The sequence below is a fragment of the Anoplopoma fimbria genome, chromosome 16 (assembly GCF_027596085.1).
Source record: "Anoplopoma fimbria isolate UVic2021 breed Golden Eagle Sablefish chromosome 16, Afim_UVic_2022, whole genome shotgun sequence".
NCBI classification, from domain to species: Eukaryota; Metazoa; Chordata; class Actinopteri; order Perciformes; family Anoplopomatidae; genus Anoplopoma; species Anoplopoma fimbria.
The window spans coordinates 18607656-18626440 of NC_072464.1; positions in this window are offsets into that span (position 1 = coordinate 18607656).

An 18785-nucleotide genomic window follows, 5' to 3' on the forward strand; every position below is an offset into this window, starting at 1 on the left:
CCCCCGCAAGTGTCCTTTATGTTGCAACCAATGGTCCATAATGCAAAGTTTAATTATTGTTATCTAACTCATTACAACTCCCCGCTTGTGCGTGATGATTAATGTTTATAGTGCAGTATGGGGAAACCGACATTGTTTACTCAGGTAGACCAGTAATTAGCTACAGATGATTAGTATCACCTGAAGGTCAGTTAAGCTTATGAGAACACTAAAAGGGACATAATGAGCACAGCATTTGTAAACACTGTTACTTTTTGGTTTTCTGTGTACTTGTGTGTTGTTCCTCATTGATTATTATCTTTGACATGTTGCTGATCAGCTTTATTACGTGAGTATGTGTTGATAAGTAGTACCATCCAGGACTGTATAATGGAATGCATTAATATGACAGTAACAGGGAGCCTTTGTTGCTATTCAGGTGATTTTGCTTTTATCTGGTTGCCCACGGATCCACGTACACGCCACCTGTGGTGCGTGACATTGCTCAACAAGCCATTGCAAATAAACGGGCAAATGGCAACGCAACGGTCAGTTCCCTATGACGTCATCAACCCATGTGTAGGAGAAACTGAAGCAGGATGCAGGTCCAGTCTAAGTGTGTTAGCTCAAACAGCAGCTCTTTACATCCTAACCCCCCCACTGTGGAGAGCTAGACAAGTTAGGTTTCTCTGAGCACAGCTGGATGTCGCTTGAAAAATCATCTTCCCCAGAAAAAGCATTTAATGAAACGCAATGTCACCCTTCTGAGGTGATGTAATAGTACATCATTAAAGTACGTTCTTAAAACCCAGTAGTCCCTTTTATTTCACTACGTCAACATGATAATTGGTCATACAGCCCTAAAACAGCCTTCAATAATAAAAAATGAACCTCTTTTGCTTGTCGTTAAGATCTTAAGATATTGTGTGGAATCATAACTATGAATAAGGACTAGGATCCTTATGTGTCATAATCTCTCTACAAAAAATATATATTTACTATTTTTAAACTAAATGGTTAAGCCAAAAAACAGAGATCAACACAACAACACCCTTCTTGGTTGTGGTCTGCATCCATCAGGCAACATTTGCCATTCAGGGAGTCAGGCAATGAGCCATGCCTAACATCAAGAACTGCACCCAAAATCCTAAAAAAAATGCAGGTTGTTTTCTGCTCCTATAGTAATGTGCCTGTAATTTAGTTCATGGTAATTCTGCTTTAGGTCTCAGTTGACACATTAGGAATGCACCCCACGTCAAAAGGCATTTGCACAGCCCGGCGGGTCCATAGGAATCGGCAAAGCAGCAATCAATCCCTGCCACAGGGTGCTGTTGTGGCGCTGACAAAAAGAGTTACCATCCGATGTTTTGGACAATGACAATCAATGTGCTTTTAGACATACAGTGTTACCATTGAGCTCTTTGAAAACGGGGAAAATAAGAAGATAGAAAGCGGTGGACAAAGACTAAAATCCGGGAAATTGCAAAACTATTATGAGAAAGGAGACGGGTCAAGGTGGTTAATACTTACCCATTTTGTTCGAAGATATTGAGACAAAATATATTGAAAATAATCTACAGTTCGTGATCTCAATGGCTCCAATATCAACAGTGTAATACAAGGGATTAGGCCGTTACCTTGTAGCACATTTCCTAATGCCTTAAAAGTCTTACTGCACTTGGCGTTGGCATATGGTGTGATTAATGTGCAGACGGAAATAGTCATTGAAAAAATATATCCTTCCATTACCGGATTGGATCATTTCCTTTGAAGACCACCGGTTGTACTCAAAGTCACTTTGTAGCAGCATGTAAGAAGCATAAAGTAGTCACACCTCTGAGCGAGTCCCCCGGGTGTATTGAAAGGAGTGCAGTGGTGCCTTGCGGGTGTGGCTGCAGGCTAGCTGGGTCTCGGAGGCTGCTTTGGGCATAAACGTTTCATCCTGGCCTCCCTCTGTGCATCAGCACTAATCACTGCTCGGCACAGACACAAACAAGCTTCCCACACTCTGGGCTGGCTAATAATCGGATTGCACTTTGTCTCCAGAAACGCTGCAAAGCATATCTTGATGTTTGCTGCATTAAGAATACCAATCTTTTTGATCTGAGAGGATAGCAGCAAAACAATTTTTTTCAGCTCAGTCTTAAAAATCACACATAGCCACTATTCTATAACCCTGGCTGAATTAATAACAGGTATAAATCTAAAAAGAAAATATGGAGGCTATATTGCCATTTTTAGGAAAGTCGTGGACAAACGGCATCATCATTTGAGGTTACAGTGGAAAGATTAACTCACAGCTTTGAATCGACGCTTCTCAACAAACACATAGAAGGTATTCATAACAATTAACACTGAACTTCTCTCCCTCTTTCTCTTGTGCATTGATAAATTCCGATTTTGTCACTGCTTTGGAAACTCTTCCAAGTTCGTCAGATGGCCTTCCCATCATGCATTGCTTCAAAAGAGAGTGGGGAACCTATGTCAGTAGCAGGTGGGAAGGTAGCAACAGTTGCGCCTTGGCACAACATCCGTCATCATGTACACCGTTTATGCTGCAGTTGGCAAGGTGGGCAGGCCATGTGCTGCCTTTTAAGAGACTCATTAGTACAGTCAGCATTGACAGAAATGAGGTTCAAAGCCATTACTTCAAAACAACATACAGTCAGACCTGTAAATTACCAGGTGCAGGGAAATTACACTAATGTCAGTGCTGCTGGGTTAGATTGGTTTAACGCATTTTCAGAATAAAGTTGTCATTCTAGGGGCTTTTAGTAAATCAAATGATTTACGGATGTAAGTTTAAAAAGGCAGTAAGATCATTCAAAAAGCAATTAAAATTCGCAAATGTTAAGATGTTATGGAATCCTTACAAGGCATGGTGGGAAAAATTTTTATTTTATCCTGCTTGGAAAACAATGTAATGAATTGTTTGCATGAATTGTTGTTTATTTCACAAAATAAATCATATAGAAAAACATCAGCCACAGAAAACTTTTAAATGCTCCTTGTTCAATGAAACTAAGGTCCTATGCTTCAGCACCACGGACAGCGCTTCCATCAAAGCAACCAACATGTGAAAAAAAGGAAGAGCTCTGTTCCTTTTGTAGCTACTCAGTTTTCATTTTCATTAACAAAAAAGCAACACCTTGTTACAGAAAAAAATCAATTCTAATGCATCTTTGATCTTCATGACAACAAGATAAATTAGAAAAGCCATGACAGACACAAAACAAGTAGCCTAAAAGAACAAGAAAGAAGTTGTGTCAGAGAGTTCTGAGAATCCATTTTAAACTTGACATTGGTCCACATGCACACAGATAATCCAATCATAATGTGATGAATGCAGTGATGTGAGTAGGATGGAGTCCGTGTAAACAACAGTCTCTGATTATGTTAATGTAATTATACTCCTAGTTGGATTAAGCTTCAAGATGTGTGTACTCCCATTATAGACACATTACTGAAGGGCATTTTGGCCATGTAAATAATTCAAGCATGGCTTTTTATCGGAGTTTGAGGCGAGCCAAAAATGTTCTTCTAAGACACTTCACTCTGTTTTGTCATTAATAATCCAAAAAATTGTAATCGTATTTTGAAACTGCGGTTTAAATATTTGCATATCATTCTTAATTAATATTGCAATTATTACAAAACAAACTAAAGAATGTACGGACACCGACAGATGGCTTGGGTCTGAGGTTAACAACTGGAGTGTAACTGTGCAGAGGAAGCATTTGCGTCTGTTTATCCGACTGCAGCATGGAGGCAGGAACGCTAATGAAACAAAGCTAACCATTACTTTTCTAACTGATGCAAACGTGTAAGACTGTTTTCCAAAAAGAAGTTGAAGACAACAAGTATTTCTGAGTTTTCCTGTAAAAAGCACTAGGCCTTCAGTCATTTTCAGTTGAGTCTATGGATGTCTGAGGCTCTGCTAGCACAGATGTTGCAACTTCTGTTCCTTAATTGTCTCAATTAAAAGTCAGACCACAGATTGATTTTTAAAAGAAATTGGCATGTATTGAAAGCTTGTTAAGACTGGTTTTACAAGATCCAAGCCAATTATTTCTGCCATTTTGCATCTGTGCACACATGATCTTTTTACTTTGTTCTCATTCGACTTTATTCATCCATACTATTCATCAACTCAAGAAAAATACTCTTAAAGCTTCCCAAAAAAGAGGGACGATTAAAGTGGTTGCTTTTTTTAAAACACAAGGCAGGTTAGGTTGTATATGGGCTATTACGAATGACAGTACTTATTTGGGCCTTTATTGGTGCACGTACAAATCTATAAGTCTGATTAATTGGTATTCAGCAAGTAGTTATGTGTGAATTTCAATGATCATTAACTCTTTATTAATGACTACTCGTCGATAAGTCATGGGTTAACAGCTTCAATTACACTTTCTGCCCAACTTCAATAGACACCAACTAATTTACTCTAGCCTTATCTAAAGAAACCTCTCTTGTTTTCTTACAATTCAATTAGCTCCAATTCTTTACAACAGGATGATCTTCAAAGATACACCCTTCCCTGCTAATTTCGATTGTTGGCTCTCACTGCAGATGTGACATTTTTATGAACATCTCATGATAAGGATGAAAAAGACTTAGTTGATGACAAAATTAGCTTTCCATTTTCAACATGTGTTTCCAGATTTCTGAGGTCTCTTCTCTTTGCCATGGATATGGGTGCACTCAGATGGCTATTGCTGGACCATTGGCCCACAATGCAATAGGGAAGCTAATGGATCGTTGGCAGTGGCAGGAAGCCATTTGAAAAGGTCTGTTAATTGCAATCTATTGCAGCTGATGTTTTTATACATTCAAAATCTTTTGCAATAGTTTGTAATGGCCCATTACAGTGATATACCAAATCTCAGTAATCACATCCACTGGCTGTAAAAGGGAGTTCACTTTAGTCACTTTAGAGCAGCTCACATTTGCTTTTGTTATCTCTGAAAGAGAGCCAATGAAATTAAAAATGCCCTGTTGTCACCTAAAATCCTTAAATTCACTGCTACCTATGGCAAATATGCAAGTATTTAATAACTTGTACGATTAAATTCTCACCCTTATTAGAGTAACACAAGAAAACCACACTTATATTCTAGTTGAGGGCATGCACATAATATTTGAGATAACCAAGAGAGTTTATTGCATTAAGCTCGTCATAAAACAAACTGCCGGCCGTCCTTCAGTGTAAAAGGATCAGAGAATGGATCGGAGGTGCACATTTGGGTGTCAGTTTGTCACATCAACATCTTCCATGACATAATGGATCCCCGTGTATTTGTTCTGCCTACTCTTAAACTCTCAAATCGACTTCCTCTTGACAATAAGTCCCACTGCTACTCCCTGTTTTTTTTTGTGAATATCCATTTTCCTTTCAATTGTACTTTTGGAAGGAAGTAATTACCAAATCCCTTTCCCTTTCATTTGGATGAAAATCGCTTACATTTCAAAAGGTGCATCGATGCCGGTTATTTAGTCAGAGGTAGCTTGGCCTTTTCCATTAAAGTATTTGCAGGATAACCAGTTTAGGTCAAACACATGTCCTTTCTCTATCACCTTCATTGTAAGGAGGGCAACTATATTAAGACTATTTATACAGAAAGAGAATCAGAGCTCCATGACCATGTGGTAAGTGTCCCCACTTATTGGCCTGAGGGTAAACGGACTGCTATCAAGAGGCAGCGAAGGGTGGGGAGCGGGGGGGGCAGTGGAAGGGGTTCGGAGGGGAGAGGCAGCACAGCGGGTAGCCAGCTCCCTACTGTTCAGCTATGTGACCTCTGGAAACCATCCAGCTCTGCCTCTGCAAGACGCAACATGACTTCACCTCTCACACCACGCATTCTCAGAGGAATCCCACAATCATAATCCACCAGCCAATTAAAACGTTATGCATAATTTATCATGTAATTTGCCAGCACAATCCAATTTAAAATGATATGCTGTCAATTCTTGTGAATTTTCATTCTGCAAAGCAAGGACAGAGGAGGAACCTGTAACCTGATTCTATCGTTCACCCGAAATGTTATCCTTCATTTACTGCAAAAAGAAAAAAAAGAAATCACATATGGCTGGACTCTTTTGCACTTTTGCTGATACGGTGAATGCAACACCTCCAGAAATGTGATGGAAAATTTTAAATACAGGGCCGTTAATGACAAAGCTGAAAAATCTCTCATCCCCATTGTGCAAGGCCAGCACAAAAAGATGCATCATGCCTGTGAAATGAAAGTAACCTCAATGGGAGAGCTATCCCTGACTATTAAAACCGTGTCCTAGGGGTGAAATCATATTATAGAGGCAGATAGAGATTCTTATTCTTTTTTTTTTTCACTCTATTCTCTACAAGCTAAAGGCAGGTAAAACACATTTCCTTCATCGTTGCTATTAAATGACTCCACGAGTTCCTTCAATTAAGAGATAGCAGTAAAATACGGCGGACGCGGAGCTGCGATAGCGTAATTGCCCACTACAGTCGGCAAGGGTGGGAGCAAAGCTTGTTCCTTTAAGCCCGGAAGGGGCACGGCATGACAAAGGAAGGAGTGACACGCACAGGGACATTAGCGGACATCTCTCATGATCCAAATCCTCTCTTTTGCTTAACAGCTACAGTTTAATTGTCACTTGCTCTGCCAATCATTCCGTGGCGGCGCACATACTTGTTCCTTCTCGTCCTTGCGGTTCGAGATAAATCCTTGGGATGAAAGCCAGACATCTCAATGACTAATGCACCTGTGGATGGAAGCCTGAAGCTTATTTTTTTTTTGTTTTTCCTGCACAGAAACACACACATAAACGAAAAGCAACACGTGGGGGGGCTGTGGCGTAGTGGAGAGCAAGGTAGTTCTCCATTCAGAGGATCGGTGGTTCGATACCCAGCTTCGGCAGTCGATGTGTCCTTGGGCAAGACACTTAAGTTAGAGTTAGTTAGAGTCTGATGGTGGCACCTTGCATGGTAGCTTGTCGTGAATGGGTGAATGATATTTAATATATATACTACTGATTGTAAGTCGCTTTGGATAAAAGCATCTGCTAAATGACTGTAATGTAAATGTAATGTAATGTGTCATACTAATACCATTACCAAAATGTTGAATATCATTTTTGTTTGTCAACTTTTACGTGGTTTTTTTCAAACTATGAATCAGAGAGTGGAGGATGTTAACTTAAAGGGAGTCTGGGGATACAGTAGATTGTGAAGAGCTAAGCAAATAATCATTTTTTTAATCTCTGTGAAGGCGGACAGCAAATCATATCAGCTCACACGGGGACGGTTTCACGAAATCAATTTGATCAAGTCCAGCTCGGTGGAGTTAAAGCAGTGTTTTCTAGGCGGTTTGAATCAATTCCCTGGTGGCACCCACTGTTTAATGATCAGCTAATCTATTAGGAAATCAGCTAGCAATGGTTTGGCTCCTGAATCAACCTTCTAAACTCCACTGCAAAACATAGTGGAGAACAATTTGCAAAGATGGAGTTTGATACCACTAAGAAAAGCCTTGCTTCTGACAGAATTGTTGTAAGTTCGTTGCAACTTTTGAAGTTTCTTTGCAGCACGATGGTAGTCAAAGGAGTCTCACTACTTCATTGAATTACTCCAGTGTTCAGATCACACCCAAAGCCCTCTGCAGACATGACAAGCTTGCCTTCCTCAGTAACCTGCTTGTTGGCCACGTCTCCTCAGTCATTTAAAATCTAGAGCTGCCTCTCTCTCAGTCTGTCTCTCTCTCATCAGTGCGTTACCCCGAGCCAGCCATGCTAAATTTAAAGCAATTTTCTCTGCTTTAGTGGAACACTGTCTTCCATTCTTTCTGCCTTTGTAGGAATTCTCAGTTGAGTAGTCATAAAAGTTTGCCCCCTTAAAAAGGACACACAATCATCACTATAGTCTCGTTTTCAATTATAAACCTAAAATGAAATTTACGACCCAAAAAAGAAATGACATTTAAGTTCTAAATTCAATCAGGCACTTGTCCCACTGTCATGCTGCATTATACTGCATTCATGCTGTAATTGTTCAGTGAGTAGGGGAGTCATTTAATTTGATCAGCCATAATGTACTCCTCCATGAATGAGGGCCCATCAAGGTCCATCGAGACCGGCAGCATTCGTGTATCTCATCAGGTCATCTTGTCATTATGTGATGTCATTGTGATGAAAAGAGCCATGTGCTACGTGATTAATATAATTCATGCTTCTTAAATACATTGTGTTTCTGATTTAAGGGCAAGTTTTCCTGCTGGATACATGACATAATAATAACAGTTATTGAAAGTTTGTGTTTATCATCTTTGAAAAAGGATATTTCTGAAATCAAAAGAAATGTGAAAAATACCACAGCGACAGTAAAAAAAAAAAACAAAGACCTGAGCTGATGAATTCTGTTCTGCCGATTCTCCAATGTCCATAAATGAGCGCATAATGAGCATGTGTTCTTCCCCCTCACTGGTACTGAGAGAGACACCCAGCCAGACTGTAACTGAGCAGGCCAATTGACCAGTGTTTTCTCTCACACACACACACACACACACACTTAACTGCCTCCAGACAAAGAAAAAGAAAGATATAGCGTATCCTGACTATAGTTTATCTTTCAGAAATGTTTTAAGTACAGAAAGAGAATTGAGAGGCACCTTAGTCTAATCAAGGTCTTCAGTACAAAAACACGTCGTGACACAAAGTAAGAAACAGGGCACAGCATTAACATTGACTGCCAGAATTAAGGTTAGAAGTTCCATTCCCCCTGGGGTCATTGTATATATTAAATTAAAATACCAGCTGGCATGTGGCATGTTGTGAGAGCTTTACACCTACTCCCCAGAACAGATCAAAAGTTACCTCACGTCTGGAAATAACAAGAGCAGGTTTCACACAAGATGGAGTAAGCTCCAGACAGCGTCGCAAAAAAAGTAATTGAACAACAACTGAGAACTTTGGAGTGAAGTTTTACTGTTTATCTTTGGAACCTCAAAACAGGAAAAGTCTGAAAAGGTGATTAATATTAACCTATTAAAATAATCCTATTTAACTGACACTGACATAGAACAATTCCTTCATTCACCCACATGTTCTGAATTTTGCCATGTCCAATGATGAATTTATCCACACACACCAACATCACACACACACACACACACACACACACACACACACACACACACACACACACACACACACACAAACACACAAACACACACATAGTTCCCCAGTGTAAAGGCACAGTCTGAAGCAGTTTTGCTCTTGAGATTATGTTCTGTTAGCGCCAGATAAGAATCCAGACATAGCGAGTCCGCTCTCTGAAATACTACGGTACCATTGTGGTGCCCTAAAGCAAGACACTCAATCTGCTGCTGCTCCAGTGGAGCTGCTCGACGGCCAACAGTACAAGAGTGTGTTTTTTATTGGGCGGTGTGTGAACGGGTTCGATGGATTTAATTTAACAGGAGGAAGAAGCTAAATCATCGTGGCATGTCCCTGGTAGTAATCCAATCCAAATGTGCCACAACCCAGAAGCATAACATGAACGACACTCTCTGAAACAGAGACCATGTGTGGTGCTGGACAAGGGTGCAACCAAAAAAGAATCCAGCTTCAGTCACCCCAAGGTGCATTGGCCTGTTGGAACCCTTAGACACAACTCGATGTAAAATAAATGTCAGGTAAGGCTTTTTCTGTTGTTCAAAGAGATAACGTTCAGAATATTTGACAGTTTACGCTGACTTAAGGAAGGTTGAAATAATTTTTGGGGACGATGGTTTAAAAAAAGTTGCGTTGTTAGACTTGCTGTCAATCATAGTTCTCAGAGAGAAAATTGGAATCTGAAAAAATCCTCATCAGCAGGTTAGACATAAAAAAAACATTGGCAGAGAATATTGCATCAGATGCATCGCTACATAGCTTGTACCCATAAAATAGATGATCTGCAGTAAAGTCTTGAATATAAATATAACTGCAAATATCATATGTAGTGCCCTGATCTATCATACATTAACATTACATTGTTTTTCATATAGGCTTTAGAAATCAAATGCAATTGTAGTTTTGCATACATGTTAAAAATGTGGATATAGGCCAGGGTTGCAGATATAATTGCAAGAGATATTTGTTTGCTATAATACAAAGTTTATTTCACAACGAATATGTTTGTTTAATATGCATTTTCACTGTGATGAACTGATCATTGATCATTTGAACATCATAGATGTGTGTGAGATGTCCAAACCAAGCTGCTTGATTTTCAATCCAGACTACTTGTTTGGTGCTGAACATTCATTCTACTGTCTTGTCTTATCTTCTGTCGCCCTAAAAACAATAAACCGGGACCAGCTGTTAGTCATAGTCATGATTTTGTTTGGAGAATCCCGAGCTAAAAGTGAACATTCTCACATAAAAGAGATTACATAACAGAGAGACAAATTGGATGTGACATTTCCACCTGCTGGTTACATGAAAATGTCAGGTTTCAGCTAGAAAAACAATTTATAAGGTTAAAAGAAGCTTTTGGTCATGCTGAGGGAGAAAACCTTTTGCTGGAAATAAAAGAAAATATAGAAAAAAGGAAGTGACTTGGAATTGAATCGTAGTTGTCTATATTGAAGGTAAATAGATGTGACTTTACCATCTAAATATTTCCCCATGTCAATGCAGTGTCCAGCTAGCAACCATTTCTGGAACACAATTATTTTTGCTTTTAATGTTTACTTGTTGAGACAAAAGTTTGATAGAGATTCTTTTTTCAAAAAGTAAAAAAAAAAGCCTGTCCGTGGCAGCTGGAGTGTTTGGAGCATCTGTCGGATCTCTCTGGAGCGAGTGGTATAGGGAAGGAATGCTTGGTTTCCTTCTGTCCCTCCTCAACCAAAAGCACAAATGAAACCAACAGCCAATCCCTTGAAAAAAACAGGCCTTCTCATTATAGTCTGGGAGCGATGGAGCCCGCAGCGGGCCAGCTCCCTCCTACAACGGTCTGTGGTCGACACGCAGCTGGATCAATAACAATCACATGTGAAAACACAAATAAAAATAAATCACAATTGACGGAAGAACATTGGTTCAAAACATTGGTTCAAACCAATCATATGAATGTATATATTAACGTATGATTATCTCTCTCTCTCTCCCCTCCACCTCTATACTTCTTTAAAGTCTGACTTTGTGGAACAAACATACACACACACACACACACACACACACACAGGTAAACACACAACAAAACAACACTACACCAGATAACTTACAAGCTTGTTTTTTGAAGAAACTCTGGTAATTATCCTGTATTCATTTTCTTTCTCGAGTGTCCTGTCAATGTTTTCTTTTGTCTTGCAATAAACAGAAAAATAATAAAAAAAAGATGAATGGGAAATGCATCAAACAGCTGTGAGATATATAGGGGGATTATGCCGAGAGGCTTATGTTCTGTTGGAGGATAACCTTGTGTTTACCAAAGCACAAACTGCAGGGCTAGTGCAGTCAGAAATGTAAAAAACGTCCAGTGTGTGTTTACCGAATCAGTTTCTCTGCAGAATGAATTGGTAACGAGGCAGATGGAAAACTGGTAATGTTAATGTCAGGCATACCTGATTTTCTTTCCCACCAGAGCCACAATCTATCACACCAGCAGCGTTGCTAATGATCGCTGACAGATTGACAAGGCTTCTCTTCTGAGAATTCTCATAAAAATAGGCACTGTATTGATCGATGAGCCTCCAAATCGCATCCAGCTGATGCATATTTTATTAGTTTGCACAAAACAGAACCGACGTACAACAATCTCATTTCCGAGTGCTTACACCCACTGAAATTGAAATGTCTCTCAACTGAGATTGCAAAACCCTTGGACAATGCATGCAAAGGAAACACAAAACAGAAAATGCTATTGAGTATAAGAAGTTGTTCCCTTAAAAGCTTCGCTTAAAAAAGGGGACAAATACACAGAGGCCACTTGATGTTGGACATGAAAGTAATTGTACTCGGAACTGCCCTTCGCTCACTTTTAGGGAGCTCAAATCTGATTAAACAACAATAATGATGAAACCATATTTTCACATTGCAATGAGATAGAGATAGTCTCTAGCGGTAAATGTGTAGGATTTCCCTTCAAACCTCAATACCTGAGCAAAGTCACTTCAAGGTGATACCTGGGAGAATAGGATCCCAAGACCTATTGACTTTCTTCATTATTAATTCAGTTTCAAGCTTACAGCAGCGGCAGCATCATTTCAAAAGCAGAGATGAGAAATTGGAACAGCTGGAGGTGTAATACTGTGGCTTTTCTCTCTGGCCCACCTGTCAATACCCACGCCAAAAAAGCGATGGAGGTTGCAGCCCACATGTTGGGTCAAGACAGAGTGCCACTAGAATCCAAATTATGTTTCTTTGGCCATGAAAATAAAGAATAAAAGTCTTTTTTTTTTTCTCAAAGTTGTCATTCGAACAAACAGAACTCAGCAGGGGATCCGACTAAGCTTCCTCTCACTGTAAGACATCTTATCATTTACCATTTGTCACACACACGAAACGCCTCAATGAAAAGCAAACAATGCAATATGGCTTCAAGAGTTGATGACATAGAAATACATTATCATCATGCAATTAAGATATTTCGCCCCTTTTTTCCACTGCCAGAGTATACGGTGCCAAAGCATTATGAAAGACTGTAGCAACAGCTGCCACCGCAAAAATAAATGTCCCATGCAAAGCCATAGCTTTGATGTTTGGAAGTGAAATCATCCTCTGGCACCATTGATTTCACACGTTATCAGGGAAAGCATATCAACAGGAATTGCAAGACACTGGCTCACTGTATCCTGTGGTCATAATGTGGACCGAAGCAAAGATTTACACACTTTTTAGCCTGCAGTGATAAGAGAGGAGCGGTGTGTAATGACTGCCTTGGACAGTCCGTCAACAGATCTATAAAATGTTATTACTGCTCAAGATAAAGCAACGTCAATGGAAGGGGACAGATGTGCGGCTGGAAGTGTGTGTCAGCTTTGTTCCACACCTCTGTTTGTCTGACAGGCCTAACCTTTCACTGCAACACACCTGACAGACTAAATCTGCCTCCTTTCCCTGGTTATCCTGATGTTGCTTTTCTGCAGCGAGAGACAGTAAATCACTAACATGCTGGGCTCTCTTAGGAGAATCTGGAGAAACAGACAAACTATTTTGAGAAGTATACACATTTAATAAATGGTATATGAGTTTGTAATACAGCTGGAGTGTGGTCAGTAGAAGCAGCACAGCTGTCAGGATAATTTATTCACTGCTCTGCTAAGGCGTTCGGCTGCAGACGCATTCAGAAGTCGTCAGTGATGTGAAGATTACAGTCCTTGTAAAAGGATGACACTTTTGACAAGTCTGAAGTGACGCTTTTGTCAAAACACATCTCATAAATATTCACTAAATAGCTAATCTCTTTTGAAAACTACTCAGCTATGGAGGTACAAAGTCAAACAAAGAAGAATTTCATGGAAAATCTTTATAACAAACGGAAATTAAAGAAACAAGATGGTGTTAAAAGAGATGTGATGATGTTTTTGATAACTGATTTTTCTGGTATGCGCTTCTTTGAGAGGAGCCAATTAGTAATACACATATCCAAACAACTAATAATTATATTGTCATGTGTTAAATTATGTATTTTATGTAATACATATCCCCTTCACTGTCAATTTTCTATAACTTAATTAACAGCTCCTGCTTATTTAAGTGTTCATACTGTATTTAATATTATTATCATTAATACTACTACATACTAATAAAATGTTCAACACATCAAACAACGTTTTTTTTTATAACAAAAAACAGACTAATATACAAATATGAACTATAAAATGAAAACTTACAAATGGAAAAATGTACTTATTGATTAACTGTGTTATATGCATCCCCAATCCCTAGTGATAGGATTAGACAAGACTCAGCAACAATACAGCTGAAACAAACTACAAAAACATGAAGGCCAGCACAATGCACCCACGAAAAAGAAAGTAAGTTAACATAAACATAACATCAACTTTGAGGGTCTAATGTTAATGTTACTTATAGTCTGCTATATTTTGTGTTTACAGGCTATACGTAGGAATGAGTCAGCAAAGAAAAAATCACAGTGAGTGAGCAGCTTTGTTTCCACAGCCAAAGTTTCGGAATGATGTGTGTACTTTCTGAGGAGTGTGGGTCTGTGCCCTTGTCAAAAACTCTAATAAACAGTGTCCTTTCTGCTAACCGTGCAATCTACCAAAAACACATGTAACCAGGGTAAAACTGTAAAAATGAAACAAAAATAAAAAGATCTACTTTAAAATCGAGACGGACATTTAATTGACTAAAACTCACATATTCAAATGACTAAAATGTCACAATCGAGAGCCAAAATGATGGATTCATTTGTTTAATCATGATAATATTGTGAAAAATATAAATAACTCAGCAGCAACGTCTTACTGCAGAAAACTGAATCAAAGCTAAATTTCATCCGAACATCAGTACTACAGACTTGCACAACCTCTGTGCCATCTAGAAAATGGTGGGACATGAGCACAATATAACCCCAGAGAGGTACTCCATCACAATACGTCTGCAGATTAATGGCTGAAAATGTCACAGGGAATAAGGTCACGCACCAAGAGACCTGGCTATGAAGAGACATCTGAGCACTTCCAAGTCTGAGTTGCAGTTCCATGGTCCACTGAGGAGCCAAATGTGCCGCTGTCAAGCCCCTGCCTTGCAAACACACACATACGCACACACTTAACACCAGCATTAGTGTGGCCTCTGTGATGAGGGAGGACAGAGACAGGGTAGACTCTTACATGGAACATTAGACATGATTAGAAACCATTCACCGAAATGCCTCTGTCCCTTCGATGACACAGCACTACAGCCGAGGCGTCAGAGATAGCGAGTGCGTTCTTCACCGCAACACGTGGCGTGAAACAATCTAAAAAACTTTGCCAATGTCAAACTCAGTCATCTTTATTATTTTTACACAACACTGGGCATTTTCACATCTGGAAAAATATACACTTTGGTGCAGGTGTTTGTGAAGAGGATACTTAAGCCATAATACAGTATTCCTTCTATATTTGTCATAGAATACAACTTGTTCTGCTTCAAAGTGAATGGTATGTCAGTCCATTCAACACTTTGGTGAGACAATGACATCTCCACAACACTTGCAGATCGTACTGCCGATATTCAATGAGGGTAGAGTATTTGCAGTTGAATTTCGAGAAAAAGCCATGTTTTTCTTAAGGTTGAGCACTTTGGTGACTGAAGACCTGCCTTGGATTCCTGTTAAAGGCTCGCATTTACTGACTGATGATCTTATTATCTTCTCACATAATGTGCCAGCCAGTGTAGTGGATGAACACTATCATCTTATCCATCAAATAAATTGCTATTCTTTCTGCCCTTAATTAAGGCCTGGGGAATGTCCCCTTACAATACTTTTGTAAAATAATATGTCATACATTAAATTCAAAAACTACATTAAAAAACTGTTATAATGGTTCTTTCTCATGTCTCGCATTTGACAATCTCCCAGATGTGATGTTGCTGAAGCAGCAGAACATCCTTTCTCTCGTCACATAATAATGGAAATGTGGGTTTTTAATGCAATACAGTTGAATTTAGCACAAACGCACAATGTGACACCTGATTTGTTAACCGCGTGCAGAGTAGTATGAATAACCTTACATGGCTTTAAAGCAAGGAGAACAAAAGGGTTTAGCCTCCAACCATCCCCCCAATTAAATCAGAGCATAGTGTGTGTCTTTGGGGCTTATAGCGAAGTTAAAGCAATAGAAACTGCCAATCTGATAAGGAAGTGTGTTCGCAGGGGAGCAAGAGCAGCAATATTCTGCGTTTCATTTGGCACCAAACAGGAGCCAAGATATAAGGCGAGGCTGGGAAAAGAGGGGAACGATTTCAGTCTGGTGTAAACATGTGAAAGTCAGTCTGAACTATTGCACACGGATTAATATGCACTTTCCTCTAGGTCAATGTTGAAGAGTCCTTGCCACCTGTCTTTGCCCTTATGGAAAGCCACCTGGGGTATCTTACAACTGGCTTCAGTGTCAGCTGCTACTGGTTTCCTTCAGAGCAGCACAAGACACTGATGATGGACAGGGACAATGATTATTTACAGCTGGGGAATTATTCAGTCAATATCAGCAGTTTTCAAATCCATGACTACCAGGACAAGGATTTACCCAGAGTCACAGCCATTTACTGTGAGCACATCATTTTTCTCTAAGAATCCTTTTCATTTACACATAATCTAATACAAATATTGTTTGTATTGATGCAGTTTATTAATCAAATGATACACTGCAGCCCAGTGCTTGGAAGAGAGGTTATCATATCTGGTGATATAATAGAATGGTTAGACTGGGATAGGCTGACTGGGAGGAAAAAAATGTTCATGCTTATTATGCATATTATTTTGATGTGTAATTTCACAAATATCTGTTAGTCGAAACGTGTTGAATTGCTGGTTTCTCCGAGCCGGAGCAATAGCTTCATCAATAGTTCCTCTTTGATTGAATTCCAGCCTCGACAACCTGCAACAAATCAGCATTTGCAGACACCCAGCAACACACATAATCATGTTTGGCCTGAGAAAATCTAATTCTCAGTCAATTATCTTGGCCTCAATGGAACTGATAATAGTTGCCTTTAAGCAGTAAATTGGCACCGTTTAAATGTAAACACAATGTTTCACACTGAATGTGTTGGCTCCGTGTATCAGGTTTCCGTTTTCTGGTCCAGGGCCACTTTTTTCATCGGTGGGCACCGGTGGGGGTTCGGAGACAGGCCGCTGGTGTACAGAGGGGCTCTTGGACTACATTAACATTATCAGTAAATCCCATCATAGCCACAGAGCAAAAAGCCGGATGCCGTGGCAGGGCCCCAGCTACGCTCTCCACTGGCATATTCCGGAGCCAGAAATGATGTGATGAAATCTCAAAGGCTGTGTCACAGCAAAACTGAAGATGATATGTTGTCTTCCAGTCAGTCAGGATGACAATGGTATATAGTTTGACACCTACACAGTCTTAAAATACAGCGCCTCGCTGTGAAGCGCAGCAACAGAAATCATTCCATGTCAGAGTTTTCTGAAAATCTAAAATGTGTGGCATTGCAGCACATAAAACATATGCTAAAATCCCCACTGGTAAGTCATTCACACTGATGGAATAGTTGACTTTGGAGGCTGAGCGACTGATTTGTCCAATACAGCTCCTTTGTTTCTTAAACGCTGTTCCTCCATACAAAACATAAACCTTGACGAAATGTTTAACACCCTTTTATTTAATATATAATGTACGCTGTTGCAATATATCAGAATTATTTGCCATACTTTTGCAATTGTACGATACAGCTTTCAAAAATACGATAGTTGGATGTATTTTTTTTTTTTAAACTGCATAACCAAATGTAAATGGGTTATATTTGAATAAAAGCCCCACCGTAACATTTTTTACAGCTAAGATGGGCTTTAACTAATATGCCACATTACTATAACACATTACTGTTACAACTCAGCAACAATGCCATCTAAAACATGTCGTGCCATATGCCAACAGTGAGCAGCCCATTTTACAGAAACGTAAATGGAAAACATGCAAATACTGGTTTCTAAGAATGAAAGTTCCACCGACACTTTAATTAAGCCAAGTCAAAAGTTGTCTTTCTTTTTGACCATTTGATTGAAGTCTTGCTCTTGCTAGTGCTGTGTTTTCTAGAACTTGGAAACACTGTTTCTCATTTCATTTTCCTCAAGCAGCAAATAGCCTAAAGCTACAAACCACCATCATTGACATTCTGACTGTCAGTTTTCTCGAGAAATACCAAGGCTTATATCAGCCAGGAAGACGGCCATTTGACTCATATGTCAATAGTACAGCTTGAGGATCCAGATATTTCTTTATTGCCATTCTACTCTGTGTATGAGCCCATTGTTTCTCTCAAATGACCTACATTTCAATAAATGACCTGACCGAGTTCAGTGTTGAAATGCCCTTAACATGAAGTCAGTAAAACATCCAACAATGCTTACGTACACAAGAGCTGTTTGGTATTTCAGTCACTGGTTTCTTGATCCTCCTCTCAGCATGGGCTTGTGTTTTGTGCTTTTCATAGAAATGTAGATGAGTATTGCTCATGTTGACAGCACTTCTTATTCAAAGAAATGTGAAAAGTTCATACTTTCCATGCCAGCAGCAGGTTTTTTTGCATGATGTTGTTTGTTGTTATCACTGCTGCACATATTGCACTGATCTATGACCATGTTGAATGTGGAAGTTGCAGTCTCCTGCTGCTCTGGGCTGATTGAAATGGTTCACAATGTCCCAGTGCTCTCTCTTCGAAAATATTTTTTTCACCCTCTACTTTTGCATTTTACAGCTTGATTCCAGCTGTTCTAACGCCTCTCGTCTGTAGTCCTCAGAGTCACTTGGTGAGATTAACAGTTGACTGCACATCCTGTGGAAATTATGATACTGTAAAGGGAGGGTAGGACTCTCCTGAGTTTAGTATATTATGCCCTCCTTTGACACAGTAATATAAACGTAAATGTGCAACCTTTCCTAGAATAATAGCTTCTGAAAGGTCGGTCAAGTTATACCACCATTATTGCCAAACATCCCTCTTAGCTGTACACTCAAAGTGAAATCTTTCATGTAAGAGTGAATATACTCTTACAGTTAAATGCACCAGGAGCATGCCTTTAGATCTTGGTGTACCAGACGTTGTGACAGGCAAAGTAAAAATGTAATTTTCCCCTC